A 12,579-nucleotide genomic window follows, 5' to 3' on the forward strand; every position below is an offset into this window, starting at 1 on the left:
TTAAATAAACATAAAAGACCCGATATAAAGTGATGTGTGCAATGTGACTACAGGGAAATTAAAATACAAGTCAATAGCAGAATAGTATCTTAATAATCCCCAATAAATGAAAATTAAACATTTCATTCTTAAAATAATAAACAGATTAAAAGATAAAGTCATAGTGAGAGTAAAAGTATCGAAGTGGAAATAAAAGATAACAAAATTTATGGAATAAAGCTAAACCATAATTAGAAAAAAACTAAAACATTAAATGATTTTATATGAACGTGAATACATTTGGATTTTCTGTGTATGTTCTACAATAAGATCTCACTCTGTAGCATAGCCCAGTGTAGCCAGGGCTACGTGTGGAGCCCAGTCTGTTCTCAAACTCATGGAATCCTGTTTCCCAAGGGCTTGGATTATAGGTATGAAATACTTAACACCTGACTTAAGTAATTTGTAATATGTGACATAAATTTTATATAAATACTAAAAAAAGTGACTAAGAAGCCTCTAATCAATTTTTAAAATTCAATAAATTGAAAATAAATATGACAAGAAGTAAGAGAAAGATATATATCTATATAACACTGATAAATCTCTAGGCACACTAGCGAAGAAAAATGAAAGAATACTAAAGTTACTCACATAAGGAATGAGAAAAGGGATATTGCAGATCCCACAGGCACTACGATGAAGTAAAGAAATACAGAAAATGTTAAGCCTATAACAATTTGGAGGAAAGCCTATAATCATTCTTTCAGAACTGCATCCTGCCATCCTGGATCTTCACAGCAGGCATCACGGCCTCATGAGAACTGGGCTGTGAGGAGTCTCCAGGCTCTGAGAAGACTGCCCTAGCCCTCACTAGACCTGGCCTAAGAGGAGACTGCTGCCAAGAAGGCCTTTGCCTTCAACTCAGCCTCCCCAGAACCGGGGCTGTGAGGAAGTCCAGACTCTGAGGAGATGGCGGTCTCCCACCTGTGTGGTCCACCCCTCAGAGACCCTGAGCCTGGCCACCCTGGCCTGGGGCAGCCTTCACCAGAATGAACTTCACAGACCTCCTCCACAACGGTTCAGCAGCTCCTCAACAGTTCCTTCATGTCCTCAAGTCTGAGCATGCTCAATGCACCAGGCCAGAAGAACAGGTGGAATGGGGGAGGTTTAGAGTCTCTGCGTGGATGCTCATTGGGCCAGAGTGCTTCAGGGGCGGGCTTAAGCCTCACATGCCATTTATGATTGGATGTCTTGCATGTGGCTCTATTTGGAGGCTGGCCTTTTCTGGTAGGATGTGGCTTTGGTGGCTTAAGTGGATAAAATAACCTGACCCAAAGTAACTTTGGGGGAAATTATTCATTTGACTCATAATTTTACAATACATTCCTATCAAACAAAATATTTCCATCCATGTTCCCCAGAGTCTCATGTTAATCATAACATAAACACTTTCAAATTCATAAATCCCATAGCCTTTAAAAATTCCAACATTTAAAAAGTCTACAGTCTCTTAAATGTATATTTTGTGAAAAAAATAAGTAACATCCCACTGTTTTCAAAAAGGGAAGAACAGGATCATAGTGAATAATCAATCACATTTAAGGAAAACAAAACAGGAAGCAATACTTCTGTTCTTTCCTTTTTGAACAGCTTCCTGTATCACATTGTGCAAATTCTGAGCCTGTTAATGATATTCTGGGATCTCATGGACTAGGGAAGCTCCATGTTTTAGACTTTGCCATCCCTAGTACACACAACTTTCCTACAGTGCCAATACTATTCCACACTGGCAACTCTCCTTATTTATCCTAAGGTTCTAGAATCTACCACAGCTTCGGATGTCTGCTGTAAGCAGTGTCCTCTCAGGCCCTTTCTGCAGGTGTTTCGAATCTCTGACATGGTCATCAGCTCTCCATGAGCTCTTCAATCTTGGATTGGCAGTCAAGACACCAAGACAGAAAAATCTCAGCAAACTCCCAAATATCTGGGCTCTAGCCAGATAGCAAGCAAGGGTAGTTTCTATTCCTTTAATCTATTGTATGTTAATTCTCCTATTAACCTGATCACCTTGTATCCACAGTCAGGTGTCAGAGAATGGTAAATGTTGGTTCTTATTACATAATCCAGTACCAAGACAATGGGATGAAATGGTATTATCACTCCTGGAAGGGACAAAAGTTTTCTCATCTCAATGAACTTCATATACAAGATAATCTCTCATAAGCACACCCCAGAGAAAAACATGATCTAGATAAGGCCTCAAACATGGGCCTGGAGGAGTCTCCCTTGGCTGATTTTAGATCTTATCAAATTGAAAATCAATATTAACTGTCACACAAAATTAATAAAATTTGCTGTGTAGATAGAAAATTTTCCTTTTTTAAGTGATATCTCAAGCACAAATGAGCCATATTTGAGGCCAAAGCATGTAAAACCTTTTGAATAAGGACTTACTCCTTTCCCAGATGTGAGCAGCAATTGTCTGAGGATTGCAGGGCAGAATTATGAACCTCATGTAGAGTACGGCACAGTGCAGAACTCTCCTGACCCATGCTTTTACCTCATTAAAACAGAATCACACCCAAGCATCCTCAGGAACAGAACCATGATCTTGTTTCCAAAGAGAAGGAGACAGAAAGACACTGAGAAGAGAGAGACACAAAGAGAGCAACTCCCTAAGAACCCATTGAAATGGATCTTAGAAAGGCACAAACTGTCACATGGCTTTCTATCAATTAAGTGTGGCTCTCCCTCACAAGACTACACTTTCCCAAACTTATTTCTACCAATATCTACACTAAATCTGTAATAAAAATTTCTTTTTACCCAAGTGTCATCACATGGGGCAGAGGCAGGTGGACCTCTTCAAGTTCCAGGCCTAGCCCATCTACTACACAGTGAGGTCCAGGCCAGACAAGGTTAGAATGTGGGACTGTGTCTCAAAACAGACTCACTCCAAATTTCTCTGTTTCATAAACTTTAGGGCTGTGAAAATGTTTCAACACATGAAGTGCTCACCTTGCAACCATCCCTTTACTTGTGCATTATAAAAACAGTTACAAGAGTGCATGCCTATAATCCTGCATTTTTAAGGCAAGAGAAAAGGCAGACGGGAGAAATCCTGCAAGCCTATTTACATGTGATAGCAAACTAGAGACGCCATCTCAAACATGGTATGGGGAAAGCACCAGCACTCCAAATTGTTCTCTGACTTTAACACCCAAACCATGACACATATGCACACCTTTCCACAAAGAAATGAGCACATACATACAAACTATCATAAGTAAATAGATAATAAAATTAAAATAGGATGATGTGGCAAATAACTTTTATTCCAATACCTGTACAGCAGAGGCAGACAGAGTTCTGTCAGTTTAGGGCCAATCTTGCCTACATTCTGAATTCAGTAACAGCTAGAGATATATAGAAAAACCCTGTCTCAAAGTAAAATTCCAACTCTGATTTGTGTTGACTCATCCTGAAAACATTTTCCAATATGCGCTGAAGGGTCCCAGCTTAACCACTGCAGAGGTCCTCAGGTTAAGGACAATATCTCAAATTCATTTTAGGTGTGAGCCATTGATCCCTGAAAAATCATTTTCATAAATGAATCTATTTGAGTATGTTAGCAGAGTCAGGTAGATCTCTTTGAATTTGGCCTACATAGTGCTCACACACGCACGCGCGAGCACACACACACACACACACACACACACAAATATAGTTGAATATAATCTTACTTTGTTGTTTGAGACAAGGTCCCATTAGAAAATTCTAGCTAGTCTAAAAGCCACACTGTATAGTTTAATGAATAATACGTATTGAAAATATGGAATATATAAAACAAATATAAAATAATACATATTGAACATAAGACAAATTTGCCATGTGGTGATGGTACATGTCTTTAATCCAGGCACTCAGGAGGTAGAGGCAGGCAGATCTCTGTGAGTTCAAGGCCAGCCTGGTCTACAGAGTGAGTTACAGGATATCCAGGACTGTTTCACAGAGAAACCCTCTCAAAAAACAAACAAACAAACAAAAAATTCCAATAAACATTTTATTCTATATCATTGACTCATTATTCAAAACATGACAGTTCCCCATATAAGAGGGAGCTTCCAAACAATTGTCTAACCCTGACTTGTCTAACCACAATCTATAGGAAGAGCAGCAATTTATAATATCAACATGCTCCATAATTTTGATAATAGCAAATATAACTAGATTTTTAAATACAAAATTAATAATGCTTCAAAATATAGTTATGAGGTTTTTTAGCTTATAACATTTCCAGTTTTACCAAGGAGCTTACCTATGAGTATCACCCATGCTGTCTCTGGAACATTCCAAGACTCTTGCAGTACCTGAAGTCTCAGAAGGCATTGGGGCCACCCTGGAAAGCTCTGTAAAGCAGCTGGGCACCAGGAAGTATTTGGAAGGCTTTTGGACTCAAAGAAGGGTCGAGAGTGGCTTAGAGACTAAAGAATCAGAAGGCAACCTGGTGGCAGGAAGGTCCTGAGTAAGACTAGGTGGATGCCTGCCTCACTTTTCCTCCATCAGGTTCTCACCTATATGACCATGGCCAGCTGTTCCTGTGCTGTTTTCAGCATCCTGCTATCCCTAACAGATGCAGCAGCAGCACTATGACCTTCCCTATCTGGGTTTCATCACAAGCTTTGGTTGGACTCCTTTTTCAGCTAGCTCCAGTTTCCGGGAGTTTCCAGGGATTAGTTCAAGGGATGCAAATGAACACTGACAAGAATAAAAGAATTATCAAAAAATAACAAAATTTCTAAGTAAAGTAATCTAAAAACACCAGGCAAACAAAACCCCAGCAAAGAAAAGACCCTTCCAAAAACTTAAGCTACAAATGTTCTTCTACTCTAGACTCAACAAATCAATGGAATACATTTGGCTTTCCAAAGACACCAAAGATGACTCAGACCTCCTCTATAAGTTCTTTCTCAGGACTAGTCATGCCAGTCCAGGCTGTGACACTGGAGAATCCCTAGTCATTTTCTTGATGGAAGATCCGATGACTGACTAACATAGGTGTGAGGGAGTGCTGTAGTATCTGCAGTGCGTCATCTTTAGCAACACTTTCACATGACATGGAGTTGGCTTCAGCATTGCCCTGGGGAGGGAATCCTATTCTTCTCCATGTTGTATGTATAGATAACAGCATGACAGCCATGCAGGCTTTCTTGTCATATTTCTCACCACATGTAGAGGACTCAGACAGCTTACTAAAGACATGGAGAGTAAACCGACAGAGTAACTCTGGCTCACCAACTTACCCTCCCCATGCTGCTGTGCCCCGTTTGAGGGCCACTTGTTAATCGATGTTTGGGTTCTGAGTAATCTTGGCAGGTCCTCTGTAGCTCAAGCTTCTTTCTGATGATTTATTTTCTCCTGGAATAATGCACCAACAGACACATGGATCCCTTGCTGGTAGGTTGAGATTTTCCTCACTGGTTAGTTCACAGCTACAAGATGTCTTTTGTTGAGGAGGTGTTGATGCTAGAGTGGAGTTCTCTTAAGTGGTGCTGTCAAGAGAAAGAATGGCAATTATTCCCATAAGCATCCTCACTCTGCCATGGCCTAGACAAAACCAGGGCCTATTCACTCACGGGACACCAATGTGAAGGAAGAAAGACCACCCCACGAATGCCATGGTTGCAGGGGATAGGAGTCAATGGTGGCTCTTTTGCCTGGCACACTTAGTGTCCCTGCTGAAGCAGGTTTGTCTGCAGCAGGCTCTGACCCTGGGTTGTGGCCTGTTCTAGATCATGCTGGAGTGTTTTAGACCTAGGAGAGGAAGGCAGCTGAAACACAGGCCTGGTGGGGACCTGCCATGCCAGCATTTGAGTCCCCACCGGCTCTACTCAGCTGGACAATTAACTTTACATTTCAGCTGAGCTTATCCCTTTCTTCCTCAAGAGAGAAGGGCCAGAGAGCAGCTGGCCCTGGATTTTTTTTCCTCAGCCTTTAAAAATTGCTAGAGATTGAACTGAGAAATATACACCTAAAATAAAAACAAAAACAAAAAACAAACAAAAAAACCCCAGCACATTTCTCCAAAAGTTCAGATACATTATTTTGAAAAAAAAAAATAGCAGCATAGCAATGTCAGAGTCACAGTTCAGGAGAGATATGCATGGCCTTGAACAGTTAGTTGCCAGGCAACTCAGCAACCTTGGAACCGAACTGTATGAGGTCCTCTAGTGGTATCTATACAACATTGCAGTGTTCAGGCTCTGTTTATGCCTTCAGCACAGAACATTCCTTGGCTTCAACCTGTCATCTCTATACCTGCTTATTTCCAGAGAAACTTTCTCACAGCAAACAGATGCTCACTGCAGAAAACCTGTAATTAGTAAGAAGGGGCTCCATGCAAATCTGCACAAGGGAAGGACCTTACCTCTAAAGGTGCCATCCTGAAGGAAAATGAAGAGGCAGGAGGGCACACTGTCTTCCATCTAATACTCTCCCTGTTAGGTTTGGGGTTGCCATGGGAACATGTGTGGGGAGACATAAAGATCAATGAACTCAGGACATATGAGAGCTTAGAAATGAAGAAGGGGACACAATCTCTAGAAAGATTAAGGATAATATGTATTTTTCCTAGACAGACATTTCTGTTGACTGAACCAGCTCATACACTCAGATGTTTTTTCCCTGGCTGTGACTGAAAGGCCATGAAGATGGGCAGAAATCCAAACAGGACAGAGATTCAGGTAGAGGGGAACTACTGAGTGCCTCTCCCTCCTGGTCTGGCTAGGGTCCTACCTCATCTGGGAGACAGTGAAGTAATGCTGCAGCTTTTCTGCCAAGACCTTGTGCTTGGTGACCAGATCTCTTTGTTTCAGCAGGTATTGCAGTCTCTCCTCCAATCTTTCCTGTTTCTGTTTAGTAGAAGATTATGTTCTTAGTGCAGGGTTGAACACTCATATGCACACAGACACACACTCCCCTGAACACACACACTCTTGAACACACACATACAAGTGTGTACGCATACAAGCATACTACATAGCATTCACATGTTTAGTTTCCCAAATAATGCTAATATAAGAAAAGATCACCCAGGATACTTAAGAAGAAACTGAACATTCCTTAGATGGAAGAAGACAGTGGGCAGGACAAATAGAGAGATCAGTCAATGAAGTGCACAAAACTTGTAAACCCAGTGCACGAACAAATGGGCTCGTGGGATGCTTGGCCTATAATAAATGGAAAAAAAAAGAAATACAATTTAATGCCAGGTGGTTGGAGAGCATGCCTCTAATCTCAACACTTGGGCGGACAGGCAGATCTCTGTGAGTTCAAGGCCAGCCTGGGCTACAGAGTGAGTTCCAGGAAAACTAGAGCTGTTGTTACACATAAGTTAAAGTTCATCAACACAGTAATGTCGTTAAGAACCAGGAATGGAAGTAGTCATAAGAAGATCCTGGCTTCTTCTGGGCATTTGAGTTGTTCTTCTCCTCAGGAAGGGCCTCTTACAAAACCTAAGGATTTCATAAGAATCTATTGGATGGATCTTAGGACTCTCCAAGATTTTCATTGCCAAAGGGCAAATACTGGAATTATCTGGAAATATAAGCTCCAGAGAACAGCAAGGACCCCATTGGTAAATAATTATCAGGAATAGAAGTGGCCAAGATGAGAAGGTTTTAATCTTTCATTCTATCTATCTATCATCTATCTATCTATCTATCTATCTATCTATCTATCTATCTATCTGTCTATCTTGTCCTCTTTCTTTTTGTTTTAAGTCTAGCTACCCAGGCTGACTCAAACTTGAGTATTTCTTTCTTCTATGTGTGCTACTGTGCTTGGCACAGAAGATTCCATACCCTGAAGCATGTCTGAAACCTGTTAAATAAATCTCCTCAAAAGTGAGTACTGACATAATTCAATTCACTCTCTCTATATATAACTAAATTTACCACCACCACCACCACCCCGTGCACACCATGCTTACCTTGCATTGGTTGATTGGACATCTCACATCTAAAAACGTCTGAAATACGAAATGCTGTGAAATCTGAAACTGTTGATCCCAAGCATTTAATAAAAGGGACATTCAGTCTGCAATTAGCATATAATTAACAATTAACAATGGCGGTCATTTGCTGTTAGAACTCTTAATGCTCTTCACAATCACAAAGAAGGAAGGTGGTCAACTGTAACAATTCTCATCTCACCATCTGAAATGAAAGCTGGGAGGTTGAGTGAATGCCTGAGAACAAGGCTAGCAAAGCCCTGGCTTTGGACACCCTGCCTTGCCTCCAGGCTCTGAGTTCTGTGCCATCAATCACACTGTGCTGCCTTATTAAGACCCAGTGACCTTGACCTCACCTTGAGTTCAAAGCATTTTTGTATACTTGCTCTAGTTAGATCCTGGGCCTTAATGGATTCTTTGGAAAGATGCTGGATTTTTGTTTGGCCTCAGTTTCTGACTGTGCACCCTGCAAGTCATCTGACAAAAACGTTTGTTTTAGAGGCAAGTGTTAGTCCTGCATTATAATCTCTGTAACTAGAGTCTGGTGCTCTTTTTCATGTTTAGACATAGGCATCTAATAACAGAGCACAACTGAGTTAAATAAATTTAGAAGCATATTTGTTATTTTTTTAATCTTAATACAAAGTTAACACAGATTTTGGGTTTACAAAATATACAAATCAACATAATTTTTATTGACATATAGCTCCAGTAAAACTTAAAATTTGGTGAGATAGGCATAACAATATTCTCCATCAATTTTAAATTAGATTTATTATTGCTCCTATTATTTCTGGGCACTTTTGTGACATGCATGCCGCAGTACATGTATAGAGGTCAGAAACTAATGTAAGGAATTGGTACTCTGCCCCCCCAAATGTGGGTCCCAAGGACTGAATTCAGATCATCAGGCTTGGTGACAAGTGCCTAATTTACCAGCTGAACCATCTTGTCAGCTCCTCTATCAAGTCTGAAATTCAACAATAAGGCAGAAAAACTTTACTTGGAATTTAAATAAAATTGGGGAAAAGAGTTCTTCTTCAACAAACTGTTTGAGGACGAGCAATGCTCATTGGGGAGAGGCATTTCCAAGCAGACCAGAGAGTTTATGTTCAACCCTGAAATCCCACAAGGTAGCGGGATGGAACATGTTGTACCGAGTCCCCCAAAGACCACCAAGAGACCAAATTCTGCAAAGTCTTTTTATTGCTGCCAGTTAACTTGGGCGTCTCCATCCATCTGATGCAGCAGAGCAGGAGAGACCCTGAGTAGCACTCAACCAGGGCTTTCTAATGGTTAGGGTAGGAGATCTAGGGGAATTCCAACTCTATATCATTACAAGCTCAAGACTGGTGCTTACGTCAGGTTAGAGATGCTTGGTTTGAACTGATTAGAGAGTTGCAACTGAAAGGAAATTGCCCTATCCTCTAGCAATCTATGTTATTGTATCCATTTGACCAGCAGATCCATTTCCTCTGATAGTTAGACATCCCATTTTTATCTGCAGGAAACTCATTCCCTATGAGAGCTATGGTATACAATCTATAACAGCAGAAAACATCTCAGAGGACATATCTGGTGCTTTGTTTATTATGCCAGTTATGTTATAGCATATCCTTTAGGTTATGGCAGGAAATGCCTGGTGTGCAGCTCCTAATTGTCTAGGGGTGAAGGGGCAGCAGATCATCTGGTGGGTTTTTTAAGAACAATTTATCCAAGGGCCTGTTGTCCCCTGTTGTGACCCTTCTCTAAGATGGCTGCAACCCTGGCATCCTCTCAAAAAGACTTCCAAAGAGTTGTCCTCTTAACTCCACATGCATACCTCTCCCCATCCCACACCCCCAAACACATAAACTAAATTAAGTAATTGGTGAAATGATAAATAAAAAAGAAAGCGAGGTGATACTGAGTACCTTTCAGCAGGTCCTGCCAATGTATGCCACTAAGCAACACACAGCACCAGCAACAGTTAGTGCAAAGAGCTTCATTGGGGAATGGTGAGTGGAAGTGTGAAGGGCTGTGTGGGAGTGGGGACTTGAGAGAGACAGAATGACAAGAGGAAGAAGAGATACAAGAGAGAAAAGAAGCGGCAAGAGAGGAGAAGCAAAGAGATGTGAAAAAGGCAGAGAGATGGAAAGGGAGTGAGCTGTGCCTGGTGGGCATTTTTAAGGCTGCACATGTGGCAGAGCTGAGGGTGGAAAGAACCCGATGACAAGTGATGATGTAACTGCTGTGGTGGCAGCAGCAGATGCAGGCTGCTGCGGCGTGGCAGAAACTAACAATTGGGGTGTGTGTCAAACACTGCGTCCTGCCTCTGCCTCCCTAGTGCTAGGACTAAAGACATGCACCACCACACACCATGATATGGATTATTTTTGATGTCTAAATAGGAGCTGATGAAAACATTTTCATATCTTTGTTCCTCAATCATCTTCATTGTTTCTATCTTCCACATGGTCCATATCATGGTAAAGTAACCACATGTATATACCATAGGACCTTCTGATTACAAAATAGAGGGAGATAATAAAAGTGTTATAAATATGGGGAATTGTTTTTGTTCTCTTAAAATAAATTGCATAATGAGGAGCAAACAATGAATGAGAACTATGAAGTATATCCCATCAAACTCATTTTTCCCCCTGTGGTTCGACTCCATCTCTTTTGCTACAACCATTAGAATAGCTCCACACTACCGCTTTAAGAATTTTGACAAGTATATACACATTCACATTTTTTTTAATCATTAATCTGGCTGAGCATTTTTGTTTCATTACTGCTCTAGGCTATACCATTTGGGTAGGTTTTAAATTTTTTTTTCTAACTTAGGCAGCATATAAAATCAGCAAACTTGCTGGGTTCACTGTGGGCACAGTGAGTGCTTGCAGAGGTTTTCTCGGTGCAGCCTGCCCTGTGTGGATGCTGCTGCACATGGAAGCTATTGCCCAGAAGGAAATATGTTTGGTTTTCACAAGCCAAAGGTGCACTGAAGAACAGAGGACTGCTGTATCTGCAGAGGCAAGTCTTCCAGCTCTTGGTTCATGGACAGTAAACATTACAAAAAGGATTTTCAGAGCTATTTTGGGTTGCACATGACATCTGCAGTGTCTGTGTGTTGCTTGTGGAAAGATGGAAGAAGTTGCCAGCAGATCCAGAAAAACAAAGCAAAACAAAAAACAAAAACAAAGTAACAACGAAAAACCAACAAAACTGGAATCATGTGGTAGATGCAAGGGCAGGACCCAGTCTAAAGGCAACATTTAAACAAAAAAAGCGAGAACTCTATCTGGAAACAGGATGAAAAGCAACCAGATCAGTAAACTGTGGAAGGAATTTAAACACCACAATCCTGATGCTCACAGCACCTCAAGTGCCTTTCCAGCCCAGTCTCTGCTTCAGTAACCAGTCAGATCAAGGCTCAGATACAGAGATGGCCTCCAGCTCTAAGAGGACTCCAGTTTTTCCTTTTTAGATATTACCTACTGGAAAAGACAGAGAATACATTGTGGGATCATCTCTAAGGGCAGTTTTGGCGAAGTCCTCATTGACACCCATCTCTTCAAGCCTTGCTGCAGCATAAAGCAAGCAGCTGCTATGAAGCCTGAGGAGGAGGGGCTGGCACCTCCCTGTCTCCACTCAGGAGTAGTGACTGAGGTTCAGTAGAAGGTAACAAAGATTGATTTAAACTTTGAAAAGACCACAAAGTAACAAACTGACCCTCCTATTTTTAACTTGGATACCTATTATTCTGCCAAAAGACATTTGATATAACAGTTTTAATGTGTTACCTACTCCCCATCCAACAAACTCAGAAGCCAGTGTCTAGCTTACTGCAAGAAAAAAAAGTGTACATAATATTTAAGATGCTGAGTATTTCATAGGAAAGCTGAATGCTGTTGTAAAGTACTAGTTAAGTGTTTTTGCTTGTTTAATACCCCCAAATGAATGAAATTAGGGGATTTCAGGGTCCAGAGGTGCCATTGTTCTATGATAAACCATATGTAGTTTAGTCTTTCTGTGGAAAGGTTGTGGTTGAGGCATTTTAAAATGTCTGGCTACACTTACTTTTCCTCATGATAATCTGTCATAATTCAGTAGCATGACCTGCCTCTAGAGACAGTTAAAAATTTTGGAATGCTTCAGCATTACCAAACATCTGATGATTCAGACCTGTAGTACTGACTATTAAGCTTGGAGGAGGAAGCAATTTCTGAACACACAGGTAGCATCGTGTCACCTCCCTTCATCTTAATATTTGATAAGAAGACTTTATGTGAATCTTCTAAAACAGAACTGGAGCTCCTTCTGGGGAAGGCAAGTCTGTAGGATGGGCAAGGTCCTACACGGATAGTATCAAAACATCACCATACAGTAGAGAACACACGGTTAGATACCACTTATTAGAATGTGTAAGTCCTGGGGATGCACTGGGCATAGCTGATGCTGCTTGAGGCACATTTCTTAGAGAACTTGCAGTGTATAAATAACTGACATTGCTGTTACATGACTGTATGGGACTCACTGAAATCTGTATGATTCAGTTCTAGCTCTGGATTTCCTCAGCTGACCTTTGTGGAGGTTTTATC

The 12,579-nt window shown here is 41.0% G+C and overlaps 1 pseudogene; it reads left to right on the forward strand.

Annotated features, from left to right (window-relative positions):
- The first annotated feature begins 11,005 nt into the window (after positions 1–11,005).
- Positions 11,006–12,178, forward strand: LOC131894980 (SIN3-HDAC complex-associated factor-like; annotated as a pseudogene).
- The last annotated feature ends 401 nt before the right edge of the window (positions 12,179–12,579 follow it).

The sequence above is a fragment of the Peromyscus eremicus genome, chromosome 18, assembly GCF_949786415.1.
Source record: "Peromyscus eremicus chromosome 18, PerEre_H2_v1, whole genome shotgun sequence".
Classification (NCBI taxonomy): domain Eukaryota; kingdom Metazoa; phylum Chordata; class Mammalia; order Rodentia; family Cricetidae; genus Peromyscus; species Peromyscus eremicus.